Source organism: Cervus elaphus, chromosome 1, assembly GCF_910594005.1.
Source record: "Cervus elaphus chromosome 1, mCerEla1.1, whole genome shotgun sequence".
Lineage (NCBI taxonomy): Eukaryota > Metazoa > Chordata > Mammalia > Artiodactyla > Cervidae > Cervus > Cervus elaphus.
In genome coordinates, this window is record NC_057815.1 from 8,557,870 (window position 1) to 8,573,227 (window position 15,358).

The following is a 15,358-nucleotide window of genomic DNA, read 5'->3' on the forward strand; positions in this document are numbered from 1 at the left end:
CTGGGACTCCTATCAAGTTTCACGAGGAGTCAGGCATCGTCTCCTTTGGAGGCACTGATCTCCGCATACCTCTGGAGTTTTCAAAGGATGTGAGGCCTCCGTTCGCGATGAGGTGGGGAACTAGGTCTTTCTCTGTGGTCTCCACAGGGGATTCAGACATCCTTTCGTCTTGGGAGATGCAAGACGAGCCTGCATTCAAGTCACTGCAGGGATATCCGGCCTTATTTCGAGTCAGGGCATCGCGGTGTCCATTCCACTTGAGGCCGCAAACTCAGGGTCCCTCTCACATACCTAGAGCTGAGAGAAGCCTCCTCTTGAGGTGCTTGTGGTAAGGTGGTATTCCTCTGGAGTCGAGGCCAGGGACTAACCTCTCATCTCGAGTTGATTATTGGTCCACTGAGCTCTTTCTTGTTGCTACAGTGACCTCAGGTTCCCTCTAGCCTTGAAACAGTGTTCTTGGGGTTTCTCTGGAGTGCCATCAAGGAAATCAAGGCTCCTTTCATGTGTGATTTGCAACACGGAATTGCTCTGCACGCAGTGCAGTATATCAGGCCTCATTTTGCGGCGACGGGGAAGTCTCATGGATTTTCTCGAGTTGCCGTGGGAACCTGGGGTATATTCCGAAGGTATGCCGGGGATGGCACTTCCACCCACGTGTTTGTTCAGCGACGTCAGGACTCCTGCCTAGTTGGGAGGGACAACTCGGGATTCTCCTCGAGGCTTGGCAGGGCAATTGGGACGCCTCTCCAGCTGAGGCGGGAGACCAAGTGTCCCTTTCCACGTGCCACAGGAATCCTGGGACTCCTATCAAGTTTCACGAGGAGTCAGGCATCGTCTCCTTTGAAGGCACTGATCTCCGTGTACCTCTGGAGTTTTCAAAGGATGTGAGGCCTCCGGTCGCGATGAAGTGGGGAACTAGGTCTTTCTCTGTCGTCTGCAGAGGGGATTCAGACATCCTTTCATCTTGGGAGATGCAAGAAGAGCCTGCATTCACGTCACTGCAGGGATATCCGGACTTATTTCGCGTCAGGGCATCGCGGTCTCCATTCCACTTGAGGCCGCAAACTCATGGTCCCTCTCACATACCTAGAGCTGAGAGAAGCCTCCTCTTGAGGTGCTTGTGGTAAGGTGGTATTCCTCTGGAGTCAAAGCCAGGGACTAAACTCTCATCTCAAGTTGATTTCTGGTCCACGGAGCTCTTTCGTGTTGCTACAGTGACCTCAGGATCCCTCTAGCCTGGAAACAGTGTTCTTGGGGTTTCTCTAGAGTGCCATCAAGAAAATCAAGGCTCCTTTCATGTGTGATGTGCAACACGGAATTGCTCTGCATGCAGTGCAGGGGAATCGGGCCTCATCTCGCGGCGAGGGGGAAGTCTCATGGTTTTTCTCGAGTTGCGGCGAGAACCGGGGGTATATTCTCGAGTTACAACGGGGTCGGCACTTCCACCCACGTGTTTGTTCAGCGACGTCTGGACTCCTGCCTAGTTGTGAGGGACAACTCGAGATTCTCCTCGAGGCTTGGCAGGGCAATTGGGACGCCTCTCCAGCTGAGGCGGGAGACCAAGAGTCCCTTTCCACGTGCCACAGGTATTCTGGGACTCCTATCAAGTTTCACGAGGAGTCAGGCATCGTCTCCTTTGGAGGCACTGATCTCCACGTACCTCTGGAGTTTTCAAAGGATGTGAGGCCTCCGGTCGCGATGATGTGGGGAACTAGGTCTTTCTCTGTGGTCTCCACATGGGATTCAGACATCCTTTCATCTTGGGAGATGCAAGACGAGCCTGCATTCAAGTCACTGCAGGGATATCCGGCCTTATTTCGTGTCAGGGCATCGCAGTGTCCATTCCACTTGAGTCCGCAAAATCAGGGTCCCTCTCACATACCTAGAGCTGAGAGAAGCCTCTTCTTGAGGTGCTTGTGGTAAGGTGGTATTCCTATGGAGTCGTAGCCAGGGACTAACCTCTCATCTCGAGTTGATTTTTGGTCCATGGAGCTCTTTCGTGTTGCTACAGTGACCTCAGGATCCCTCTAGCCTTGAAACAGTGTTCTTGGGGTTTCTCTGGAGTGCCATCAAGGAAATCAAGGCTCCTTTTATGTTTGATGTGCAACACGGAATTGCTCTGCATGCAGTGCAGGAGAATCGAGCCTCATCTCGGGCGAGGGGGAAGTCTCATGGTTTTTCCCGAGTTTCGGCGGGACCCTGGGGTATATTCTCGAGTTATGACGGGGATGGCCCTTCCAGCCACGTGTTTGTTCAGCGACTTCAGGACTCCTGCCTAGTTGCTAGGGACAACTCGGGATTCTCCTCGAGGCTTGGCAGGGTAATTGGGATGCCTCTCCAGCTGAGGTGGGAGACCAAGCGTCCCATTCCATGTGCCACAGGAATCCTGGGACTCCTATCAAGTTTCACGAGGAGTCAGGCATCGTCTCCTTTGGAGGCACTGATCTCTGCGTACCTCTGGAGTTTTCAAAGGATGTGAGGCCTCTGGTCGCGATTATGTGGGGAACTAGGTCATTCTCTGAGGTCTGCACAGGGGATTCAGACATCCTTTCGTCTTGGGAGATGCAAGAGGAGCCTGCATTCAAGTCACTGCAGGGATATCCGGCCTTATTTCGAGTCAGGGCATCGCGGTGTCCATTCCACTTGAGGCCGCAAACTCAGGGTCCCTCTCACATACCTAGAGCTGAGAGAAGCCTTCTCTTGAGGTGCTTGTGGTAAGGTGGTATTCCTCTGGAGTCGAAGCCAGGGACTAACCTCTCATCTCGAGTTGATTTTTGGGCCTCGGAGCTGTTTCGTGTTGCTACAGTGACCTCAGGATCCCTCTAGCCTTGAAAGAGTGTTCTTGGGGTTTCTCTGGAGTGCCATAAAGGAAATCAAGGCTCCTTTCATGTGTGATGTGCAACACGGAATTGCTCTGCACGCAGTGCAGGGGAATCGGGCCTCATCTCGCGGCGAGCGGGAAGTCTCATGGTTTCTCTCGAGTTGCGGCGGGAACCTGGGGTATATTCTCGAGTTACGACGGGGATGGCCCTTCCACCCACGTGTTTGTTCAGCGACGGCAGGACTCCTGCCTAGTTGCGAGGGACAACTCGGGATTCTCCTCGAGGCTTGGCAGGGCAATTGGGACGCCTCTCCAGCTGAGGCGGGAGACCAAGTGTCCCTTTCCACGTGCACAGGAATCCTGGGACTCCTATCAAGTTTCACGAGGAGTCAGGCATCGTCTCTTTTGGAGGCACTGATCTCCGTGTTCCTCTGAAGTTTTCAAAGGATGTGAGGCCTCCGGTCGCGATGAGGTGGGGAACTAGGTCTTTCTCTGTGGTCTCCACAGGGGATTCAGACATCCTTTCGTCTTGGGAGATGCAAGACGAGCCTGCATTCAAGTCACTGCAGGGATATCCGGCCTTATTTCGAGTCAGGGCATCGCGGTGTCCATTCTACTTGAGGCCGCAAACTCAGGTTCCCTCTCCCATACCTAGAGCTGAGAGAAGCCTCCTCTTGAGGTGCTTGTGTTAAGGTGGTATTCCTCTGGAGTCGAAGCCAGGGACTAACCTCTCATCTCGAGTTGATTTTTGGTCCACGGAGCTCTTTCGTGTTGCTACAGTGACGTCAGGATCCCTCTAGCCTTGAAACAGTGTTCTTGGGGTTTCTCTGGAGTGCTATCAAGGAAATCAAGGCTCCTTTCATGTGTGATGTGCAACACGGAATTGCTCTGCACGCAGTGCAGGGGAATCATGCCTCATCTTGGGGCGAGGGGGAAGTCTCATGGTTTTTCTCGAGTTGCGGCGGGAACCTGGGGTATATTCTCGAGTTACGACGGGGATGGCTCTTCCACCCACGTGTTTGTTCAGCCACGTCAGGACTCCTGCCTAGTTGTGAGGGACAACTCGGAATTCTCTTCGAGGCTTGGCAGGGCAATTGGGACGCCTCTCCAGTTGAGGCGGGAGACCAAGGGTCCCTTTCCACGTGCCACAGGAATCCTGGGACTCCTATCAAGTTTCACGAGGAGTCAGGCATCGTCTCCTTTGGAGGTACTGATCTCCGCATACCTCTGGAGTTTTCAAAGGATGTGAGGCCTCCGGTCGTGATGAGGTGGGGAACTAGATCTTTCTCTGAGGTCTCCACAGGCGATTCAGACATCCTTTCGTCTTGGGAGATGCAAGACGAGCCTGCCTTCAATTCACTGCAGGGATATCCGGCCTTATTTCGAGTCAGGGCATCGCGGTGTCTATTCCACTTGAGATCGCAAACTCAGGGTCCCTCTCACATACCTAGAGCTGAGAGAAGCCTCCTCTTGAGGTGCTTGTGGTAAGGTGGTATTCCTCTGGAGTCGAAGCCAGAGACAAACCTCTCATCTCGAGTTGATTTTTGGTCCACGGAGCTCTTTCGTTTTGCTACAGTGACCTCAGGATCCCTCTAGCCTTGAAACAGTGTTCTTGGGGTTTCTCTGGAGTGCCATCAAGGAAATCAAGGCTCCTTTCATGTGTGATGTGCAGCACGGAATTGCTCTGCACGCAGTGCAGGGGAATCAGGCCTCATCTCGCGGCGAGGGGGAAGTCTCATGGTTTTTCTCGAGTTGCGGCGGGAACCTGGGGTATATTCTCGAGTTGCGATGGGGATGGCCCTTCCACCCACGTGTTTGTTCAGTGACGTCAGGACTCCTGCCTAGTTGCGAAGGACAACTCGGGATTCTCCTCGAGGCTTGGCAGGGCAATTGGGACACCTCTCCAGCTGAGGCGGGAGACCAAGGGTCCCATTCCACCTGCCACAGGAATCCTGGGACTCCTATCAAGTTTCACGAGGAGTCAGGCATCGTCTCCTTTGGAGGCACTGATCTCCGCATACCTCTGGAGTTTTCAAAGGATGTGAGGCCTCCGTTCGCGATGAGGTGGGGAACTAGGTCTTTCTCTGTGGTCTCCACAGGGGATTCAGACATCCTTTCGTCTTGGGAGATGCAAGACGAGCCTGCATTCAAGTCACTGCAGGGATATCCGGCCTTATTTCGAGTCAGGGCATCGCGGTGTCCATTCCACTTGAGGCCGCAAACTCAGGGTCCCTCTCACATACCTAGAGCTGAGAGAAGCCTCCTCTTGAGGTGCTTGTGGTAAGGTGGTATTCCTCTGGAGTCGAGGCCAGGTACTAACCTCTCATCTCGAGTTGATTATTGGTCCACTGAGCTCTTTCGTGTTGCTACAGTGACCTCAGGTTCCCTCTAGCCTTGAAACAGTGTTCTTGGGGTTTCTCTGGAGTGCCATCAAGGAAATCAAGGCTCCTTTCATGTGTGATTTGCAACACGGAATTGCTCTGCACGCAGTGCAGTATATCAGGCCTCATTTTGCGGCGACGGGGAAGTCTCATGGATTTTCTCGAGTTGCTGTGGGAACCTGGGGTATATTCCGAAGGTATGACGGGGATGGCACTTCCACCCACGTGTTTGTTCAGCGACGTCAGGACTCCTGCCTAGTTGGGAGGGACAACTCGGGATTCTCCTCGAGGCTTGGCAGGGCAATTGGGATGCCTCTCCAGCTGAGGCGGGAGACAAAGGGTCCCTTTCCACGTGCCACAGGAATCCTGGGACTCCTATCAAGTTTCACGAGGAGTCAGGCATCGTCTCCTTTGAAGGCACTGATCTCCGCGTACCTCTGGAGTTTTCAAAGGATGTGAGGCCTCCGGTCGCGATGAAGTGGGGAACTAGGTCTTTCTCTGTCGTCTGCAGAGGGGATTCAGACATCCTTTCATCTTGGGAGATGCAAGAAGAGCCTGCATTCACGTCACTGCAGGGATATCCGGACTTATTTCGCGTCAGGGCATCGCGGTCTCCATTCCACTTGAGGCCGCAAACTCATGGTCCCTCTCACATACCTAGAGCTGAGAGAAGCCTCCTCTTGAGGTGCTTGTGGTAAGGTGGTATTCCTCTGGAGTCAAAGCCAGGGACTAAACTCTCATCTCAAGTTGATTTCTGGTCCACGGAGCTCTTTCGTGTTGCTACAGTGACCTCAGGATCCCTCTAGCCTGGAAACAGTGTTCTTGGGGTTTCTCTAGAGTGCCATCAAGAAAATCAAGGCTCCTTTCATGTGTGATGTGCAACACGGAATTGCTCTGCATGCAGTGCAGGGGAATCGGGCCTCATCTCGCGGCGAGGGGGAAGTCTCATGGTTTTTCTCGAGTTGCGGCGAGAACCGGGGGTATATTCTCGAGTTACAACGGGGTCGGCACTTCCACCCACGTGTTTGTTCAGCGACGTCTGGACTCCTGCCTAGTTGTGAGGGACAACTCGAGATTCTCCTCGAGGCTTGGCAGGGCAATTGGGACGCCTCTCCAGCTGAGGCGGGAGACCAAGAGTCCCTTTCCACGTGCCACAGGTATTCTGGGACTCCTATCAAGTTTCACGAGGAGTCAGGCATCGTCTCCTTTGGAGGCACTGATCTCCACGTACCTCTGGAGTTTTCAAAGGATGTGAGGCCTCCGGTCGCGATGATGTGGGGAACTAGGTCTTTCTCTGTGGTCTCCACATGGGATTCAGACATCCTTTCATCTTGGGAGATGCAAGACGAGCCTGCATTCAAGTCACTGCAGGGATATCCGGCCTTATTTCGTGTCAGGGCATCGCAGTGTCCATTCCACTTGAGTCCGCAAAATCAGGGTCCCTCTCACATACCTAGAGCTGAGAGAAGCCTCTTCTTGAGGTGCTTGTGGTAAGGTGGTATTCCTATGGAGTCGTAGCCAGGGACTAACCTCTCATCTCGAGTTGATTTTTGGTCCATGGAGCTCTTTCGTGTTGCTACAGTGACCTCAGGATCCCTCTAGCCTTGAAACAGTGTTCTTGGGGTTTCTCTGGAGTGCCATCAAGGAAATCAAGGCTCCTTTTATCTTTGATGTGCAACACGGAATTGCTCTGCATGCAGTGCAGGAGAATCGAGCCTCATCTCGGGCGAAGGGGAAGTCTCATGGTTTTTCCCGAGTTTCGGCGGGACCCTGGGGTATATTCTCGAGTTATGACGGGGATGGCCCTTCCAGCCACGTGTTTGTTCAGCGACGTCAGGACTCCTGCCTAGTTGCTAGGGACAACTCGGGATTCTCCTCGAGGCTTGGCAGGGCAATTGGGATGCCTCTCCAGCTGAGGTGGGAGACCAAGCGTCCCATTCCATGTGCCACAGGAATCCTGGGACTCCTATCAAGTTTCACGCGGAGTCCGGCATCGTCTCTTTTGGAGGCACTGATCTCCGTGTTCCTCTGAAGTTTTCAAAGGATGTGAGGCCTCCGGTCGCGATGAGGTGGGGAACTAGGTCTTTCTCTGTGGTCTCCACAGGGGATTCAGACATCCTTTCGTCTTGGGAGATGCAAGACGAGCCTGCATTCAAGTCACTGCAGGGATATCCGGCCTTATTTCGAGTCAGGGCATCGCGGTGTCCATTCTACTTGAGGCCGCAAAATCAGGTTCCCTCTCCCATACCTAGAGCTGAGAGAAGCCTCCTCTTGAGGTGCTTGTGTTAAGGTGGTATTCCTCTGGAGTCGAAGCCAGGGACTAACCTCTCATCTCGAGTTGATTTTTGGTCCACGGAGCTCTTTCGTGTTGCTACAGTGACGTCAGGATCCCTCTAGCCTTGAAACAGTGTTCTTGGGGTTTCTCTGGAGTGCTATCAAGGAAATCAAGGCTCCTTTCATGTGTGATGTGCAACACGGAATTGCTCTGCACGCAGTGCAGGGGAATCATGCCTCATCTTGGGGCGAGGGGGAAGTCTCATGGTTTTTCTCGAGTTGCGGCGGGAACCTGGGGTATATTCTCGAGTTACGACGGGGATGGCTCTTCCACCCACGTGTTTGTTCAGCCACGTCAGGACTCCTGCCTAGTTGTGAGGGACAACTCGGAATTCTCTTCGAGGCTTGGCAGGGCAATTGGGACGCCTCTCCAGTTGAGGCGGGAGACCAAGGGTCCCTTTCCACGTGCCACAGGAATCCTGGGACTCCTATCAAGTTTCACGAGGAGTCAGGCATCGTCTCCTTTGGAGGTACTGATCTCCGCATACCTCTGGAGTTTTCAAAGGATGTGAGGCCTCCGGTCGTGATGAGGTGGGGAACTAGATCTTTCTCTGAGGTCTCCACAGGCGATTCAGACATCCTTTCGTCTTGGGAGATGCAAGACGAGCCTGCCTTCAATTCACTGCAGGGATATCCGGCCTTATTTCGAGTCAGGGCATCGCGGTGTCTATTCCACTTGAGATCGCAAACTCAGGGTCCCTCTCACATACCTAGAGCTGAGAGAAGCCTCCTCTTGAGGTGCTTGTGGTAAGGTGGTATTCCTCTGGAGTCGAAGCCAGAGACAAACCTCTCATCTCGAGTTGATTTTTGGTCCACGGAGCTCTTTCGTTTTGCTACAGTGACCTCAGGATCCCTCTAGCCTTGAAACAGTGTTCTTGGGGTTTCTCTGGAGTGCCATCAAGGAAATCAAGGCTCCTTTCATGTGTGATGTGCAGCACGGAATTGCTCTGCACGCAGTGCAGGGGAATCAGGCCTCATCTCGCGGCGAGGGGGAAGTCTCATGGTTTTTCTCGAGTTGCGGCGGGAACCTGGGGTATATTCTCGAGTTGCGATGGGGATGGCCCTTCCACCCACGTGTTTGTTCAGTGACGTCAGGACTCCTCCCTAGTTGCGAAGGACAACTCGGGATTCTCCTCGAGGCTTGGCAGGGCAATTGGGACACCTCTCCAGCTGAGGCGGGAGACCAAGGGTCCCATTCCACCTGCCACAGGAATCCTGGGACTCCTATCAAGTTTCACGAGGAGTCAGGCATCGTCTCCTTTGGAGGCACTGATCTCCGCATACCTCTGGAGTTTTCAAAGGATGTGAGGCCTCCGTTCGCGATGAGGTGGGGAACTAGGTCTTTCTCTGTGGTCTCCACAGGGGATTCAGACATCCTTTCGTCTTGGGAGATGCAAGACGAGCCTGCATTCAAGTCACTGCAGGGATATCCGGCCTTATTTCGAGTCAGGGCATCGCGGTGTCCATTCCACTTGAGGCCGCAAACTCAGGGTCCCTCTCACATACCTAGAGCTGAGAGAAGCCTCCTCTTGAGGTGCTTGTGGTAAGGTGGTATTCCTCTGGAGTCGAGGCCAGGTACTAACCTCTCATCTCGAGTTGATTATTGGTCCACTGAGCTCTTTCGTGTTGCTACAGTGACCTCAGGTTCCCTCTAGCCTTGAAACAGTGTTCTTGGGGTTTCTCTGGAGTGCCATCAAGGAAATCAAGGCTCCTTTCATGTGTGATTTGCAACACGGAATTGCTCTGCACGCAGTGCAGTATATCAGGCCTCATTTTGCGGCGACGGGGAAGTCTCATGGATTTTCTCGAGTTGCTGTGGGAACCTGGGGTATATTCCGAAGGTATGACGGGGATGGCACTTCCACCCACGTGTTTGTTCAGCGACGTCAGGACTCCTGCCTAGTTGGGAGGGACAACTCGGGATTCTCCTCGAGGCTTGGCAGGGCAATTGGGATGCCTCTCCAGCTGAGGCGGGAGACAAAGGGTCCCTTTCCACGTGCCACAGGAATCCTGGGACTCCTATCAAGTTTCACGAGGAGTCAGGCATCGTCTCCTTTGAAGGCACTGATCTCCGCGTACCTCTGGAGTTTTCAAAGGATGTGAGGCCTCCGGTCGCGATGAAGTGGGGAACTAGGTCTTTCTCTGTCGTCTGCAGAGGGGATTCAGACATCCTTTCATCTTGGGAGATGCAAGAAGAGCCTGCATTCACGTCACTGCAGGGATATCCGGACTTATTTCGCGTCAGGGCATCGCGGTCTCCATTCCACTTGAGGCCGCAAACTCATGGTCCCTCTCACATACCTAGAGCTGAGAGAAGCCTCCTCTTGAGGTGCTTGTGGTAAGGTGGTATTCCTCTGGAGTCAAAGCCAGGGACTAAACTCTCATCTCAAGTTGATTTCTGGTCCACGGAGCTCTTTCGTGTTGCTACAGTGACCTCAGGATCCCTCTAGCCTGGAAACAGTGTTCTTGGGGTTTCTCTAGAGTGCCATCAAGAAAATCAAGGCTCCTTTCATGTGTGATGTGCAACACGGAATTGCTCTGCATGCAGTGCAGGGGAATCGGGCCTCATCTCGCGGCGAGGGGGAAGTCTCATGGTTTTTCTCGAGTTGCGGCGAGAACCGGGGGTATATTCTCGAGTTACAACGGGGTCGGCACTTCCACCCACGTGTTTGTTCAGCGACGTCTGGACTCCTGCCTAGTTGTGAGGGACAACTCGAGATTCTCCTCGAGGCTTGGCAGGGCAATTGGGACGCCTCTCCAGCTGAGGCGGGAGACCAAGAGTCCCTTTCCACGTGCCACAGGTATTCTGGGACTCCTATCAAGTTTCACGAGGAGTCAGGCATCGTCTCCTTTGGAGGCACTGATCTCCACGTACCTCTGGAGTTTTCAAAGGATGTGAGGCCTCCGGTAGCGATGATGTGGGGAACTAGGTCTTTCTCTGTGGTCTCCACATGGGATTCAGACATCCTTTCATCTTGGGAGATGCAAGACGAGCCTGCATTCAAGTCACTGCAGGGATATCCGGCCTTATTTCGTGTCAGGGCATCGCAGTGTCCATTCCACTTGAGTCCGCAAAATCAGGGTCCCTCTCACATACCTAGAGCTGAGAGAAGCCTCTTCTTGAGGTGCTTGTGGTAAGGTGGTATTCCTATGGAGTCGTAGCCAGGGACTAACCTCTCATCTCGAGTTGATTTTTGGTCCATGGAGCTCTTTCGTGTTGCTACAGTGACCTCAGGATCCCTCTAGCCTTGAAACAGTGTTCTTGGGGTTTCTCTAGAGTGCCATCAAGGAAATCAAGGCTCCTTTTATCTTTGATGTGCAACACGGAATTGCTCTGCATGCAGTGCAGGAGAATCGAGCCTCATCTCGGGCGAGGGGGAAGTCTCATGGTTTTTCCCGAGTTTCGGCGGGACCCTGGGGTATATTCTCGAGTTATGACGGGGATGGCCCTTCCAGCCACGTGTTTGTTCAGCGACGTCAGGACTCCTGCCTAGTTGCTAGGGACAACTCGGGATTCTCCTCGAGGCTTGGCAGGGCAATTGGGATGCCTCTCCAGCTGAGGTGGGAGACCAAGCGTCCCATTCCATGTGCCACAGGAATCCTGGGACTCCTATCAAGTTTCACGAGGAGTCAGGCATCGTCTCCTTTGGAGGCACTGATCTCTGCGTACCTCTGGAGTTTTCAAAGGATGTGAGGCCTCTGGTCGCGATGATGTGGGGAACTAGGTCATTCTCTGAGGTCTGCACAGGGGATTCAGACATCCTTTCGTCTTGGGAGATGCAAGACGAACCTGCATTCAAGTCACTGCAGGGATATCCGGCCTTATTTCGAGTCAGGGCATCGCGGTGTCCATTCCACTTGAGGCCGCAAACTCAGGGTCCCTCTCACATACCTAGAGCTGAGAGAAGCCTTCTCTTGAGGTGCTTGTGGTAAGGTGGTATTCCTCTGGAGTCGAAGCCAGGGACTAACCTCTCATCTCGAGTTGATTTTTGGTCCATGGAGCTCTTTCGTGTTGCTACAGTGACCTCAGGATCCCTCTAGCCTTGAAAGAGTGTTCTTGGGGTTTCTCTGGAGTGCCATAAAGGAAATCAAGGCTCCTTTCATGTGTGATGTGCAACACGGAATTGCTCTGCACGCAGTGCAGGGGAATCGGGCCTCATCTCGCGGCGAGGGGGAAGTCTCATGGTTTCTCTCGAGTTGCGGCGGGAACCTGGGGTATATTCTCGAGTTACGACGGGGATGGCCCTTCCACCCACGTGTTTGTTCAGCGACGGCAGGACTCCTGCCTAGTTGCGAGGGACAACTCGGGATTCTCCTCGAGGCTTGGCAGGGCAATTGGGACGCCTCTCCAGCTGAGGCGGGAGACCAAGTGTCCCTTTCCACGTGCACAGGAATCCTGGGACTCCTATCAAGTTTCACGCGGAGTCCGGCATCGTCTCTTTTGGAGGCACTGATCTCCGTGTTCCTCTGAAGTTTTCAAAGGATGTGAGGCCTCCGGTCGCGATGAGGTGGGGAACTAGGTCTTTCTCTGTGGTCTCCACAGGGGATTCAGACATCCTTTCGTCTTGGGAGATGCAAGACGAGCCTGCATTCAAGTCACTGCAGGGATATCCGGCCTTATTTCGAGTCAGGGCATCGCGGTGTCCATTCTACTTGAGGCCGCAAACTCAGGTTCCCTCTCCCATACCTAGAGCTGAGAGAAGCCTCCTCTTGAGGTGCTTGTGTTAAGGTGGTATTCCTCTGGAGTCGAAGCCAGGGACTAACCTCTCATCTCGAGTTGATTTTTGGTCCACGGAGCTCTTTCGTGTTGCTACAGTGACGTCAGGATCCCTCTAGCCTTGAAACAGTGTTCTTGGGGTTTCTCTGGAGTGCTATCAAGGAAATCAAGGCTCCTTTCATGTGTGATGTGCAACACGGAATTGCTCTGCACGCAGTGCAGGGGAATCATGCCTCATCTTGGGGCGAGGGGGAAGTCTCATGGTTTTTCTCGAGTTGCGGCGGGAACCTGGGGTATATTCTCGAGTTACGACGGGGATGGCTCTTCCACCCACGTGTTTGTTCAGCCACGTCAGGACTCCTGCCTAGTTGTGAGGGACAACTCGGAATTCTCTTCGAGGCTTGGCAGGGCAATTGGGACGCCTCTCCAGTTGAGGCGGGAGACCAAGAGTCCCTTTCCACGTGCCACAGGAATCCTGGGACTCCTATCAAGTTTCACGAGGAGTCAGGCATCGTCTCCTTTGGAGGTACTGATCTCCGCATACCTCTGGAGTTTTCAAAGGATGTGAGGCCTCCGGTCGTGATGAGGTGGGGAACTAGATCTTTCTCTGAGGTCTCCACAGGCGATTCAGACATCCTTTCGTCTTGGGAGATGCAAGACGAGCCTGCCTTCAATTCACTGCAGGGATATCCGGCCTTATTTCGAGTCAGGGCATCGCGGTGTCCATTCCACTTGAGATCGCAAACTCAGGGTCCCTCTCACATACCTAGAGCTGAGAGAAGCCTCCTCTTGAGGTGCTTGTGGTAAGGTGGTATTCCTCTGGAGTCGAAGCCAGAGACAAACCTCTCATCTCGAGTTGATATTTGGGCCACGGAGCTCTTTCGTGTTGCTACAGTGACCTCAGGATCCCTCTAGCCTTGAAACAGTGTTCTTGGGGTTTCTCAGGAGTGCCATCAAGGAAATCAAGGCTCCTTTCATGTGTGATGTGCAACACGGAATTGCTCTGCACGCAGTGCAGGGGAATCGGGCCTCATCTCGCGGCGAGGGGGAATTCTCATGGTTTTTCTCGAGTTGCGGCGGGAACCTGGGGTATATTCTCGAGTTACGACGGGGATGGCCCTTCCAGCCACGTGTTTGTTCAGCGACGTCAGGACTGCTGCCTAGTTGCGAGGGACAACTCGGGATTCTCCTCGAGGCTTGGCAGGGCAATTGGGACGCCTCTCCAGCTGAGGCGGGAGACCAAGGGTCCCTTTCCATGTGCCACAGGAATCCTGGGACTCCTATCAAGTTTCACGAGGAGTCAGGCATCGTCTCCTTTGGAGGCACTGATCTCCGCGTAACTCTGGAGTTTTCAAAGGATGTGAGGCCTCCGGTCGCGATGAGGTGGGGAACTAGATCTTTCTCTGAGGTCTCCACAGGGGATTCAGACATCCTATCATCTTGGGAGATGCAAGACGAGCCTGCATTCAAGTCACTGCAGGATTATCCGGCCTTATTTCGAGTCAGGGCATCGCGGTGTCCATTTCACTTGAAGCCGCAAACTCAGGGTCCCTCTCACATACCTAGAGCTGAGAGAAGCCTCCTCTTGAGGTGCTTGTGGTAAGGTGGTATTCCTCTGGAGTCGAAGCCAGGGACTAACCTCTCATCTCGAGTTAATTTTTGGGCCACGGAGCTCTTTCGTGTGGCTACAGTGACGTCAGGATCCCTCTAGCCTTGAAACAGTGTTCTTGGGGTTTCTCTGGAGTGCTATCAAGGAAATCAAGGCTCCTTTCATGTGTGATGTGCAACACGGAATTGCTCTGCATGCAGTGCAGGGGAATCGGGCCTCATCTTGGGGCGAGGGGGAAGTCTCATGGTTTTTCTCGAGTTGCGGCGGGAACCTGGGGTATATTCTCGAGTTACGACGGGGATGGCCCTTCCACCCACGTGTTTGTTCAGCCACGTCAGGACTCCTGCCTAGTTGCGAGGGACAACTCGGGATTCTCCTCGAGGCTTTGCAGGGCAATTGGGACGCCTCTCCAGCTGAGGCGGGAGACCAAGGGTCCCTTTCCACGTGCCACAGGAATCCTGGGACTCCTATCAAGTTTCATGAGGAGTCAGGCATCATCTCCTTTGGAGGCACTGATCTCCGCGTACCTCTGGAGTTTTCAAAGAATGTGAGGCCTCCGGTCGCGATGATGTGGGGAACTAGGTCTTTTTCTGTGGTCTCCACAGGGGATTCAGACATCCTTTCGTCTTGGGAGATGCAAGACGAGCCTGCATTCAAGTCACTGCAGGGATATCCGGCCTTATTTCGAGTCAGGGCATCGCGGTGTCCATTCCACTTGAGGCCGCAAACTCAGGGTCCCTCTCACATACCTAGAGCTGAGAGAAGCCTCCTCTTGAGGTGCTTATGGTAAGGTGGTATTCCTCTGGAGTCCAAGCCAGGGACTAACCTCTCATCTCGAATTGATTTTTGGTCCACGGAGCTCTTTCGTGCTGCTACTGTGACCTCAGGATCCCTCTAGCCTTGAAACAGTGTTCTTGGGTTTTCTCTGGAGTCCCATCAAGGAAATCAAGGCTCCTTTCATGTGTGATGTGCAACACGGAATTGCTCTGCACGCAGTGCAGGGGAATCGGACCTCATCTCGCGGCGAGGGGGAATTCTCATGGTTTTTCTCGAGTTGCGGCGGGAACCTCGGGTATATTCTCGAGTTACGACGGGGATTTCCCTTTCAACCATGTGTTTGTTCAGCGATGTCAGGACTCCTGCCTAGTTGCGAGGGACAACTCGGGATTCTCCTCGAGGCTTGGCAGGGCAATTGGGACGCCTCTCCAGCTGAGTCGGGAGACCAAGGGTCCCTTTCCACGTGCACAGGAATCCTGGGACTCCTATCAAGTTTCACGAGGAGTCAGGCATCGTCTCCTTTGGAGGCACTGATCTCCGTGTTCCTCTGAAGTTTTCAAAGGATGTGAGGTCTCCGGTCGCCATGAGGTGGGGAACTAGGTCTTTCTCTGTGGTCTCCACAGGGGATTCAGACATCCTTTCGTCTTGGGAGATGCAAGACGAGCCTGCATTCAAGTCACTGCAGGGATATCCGGCCTTATTTCGAGTCAGGGCATCGC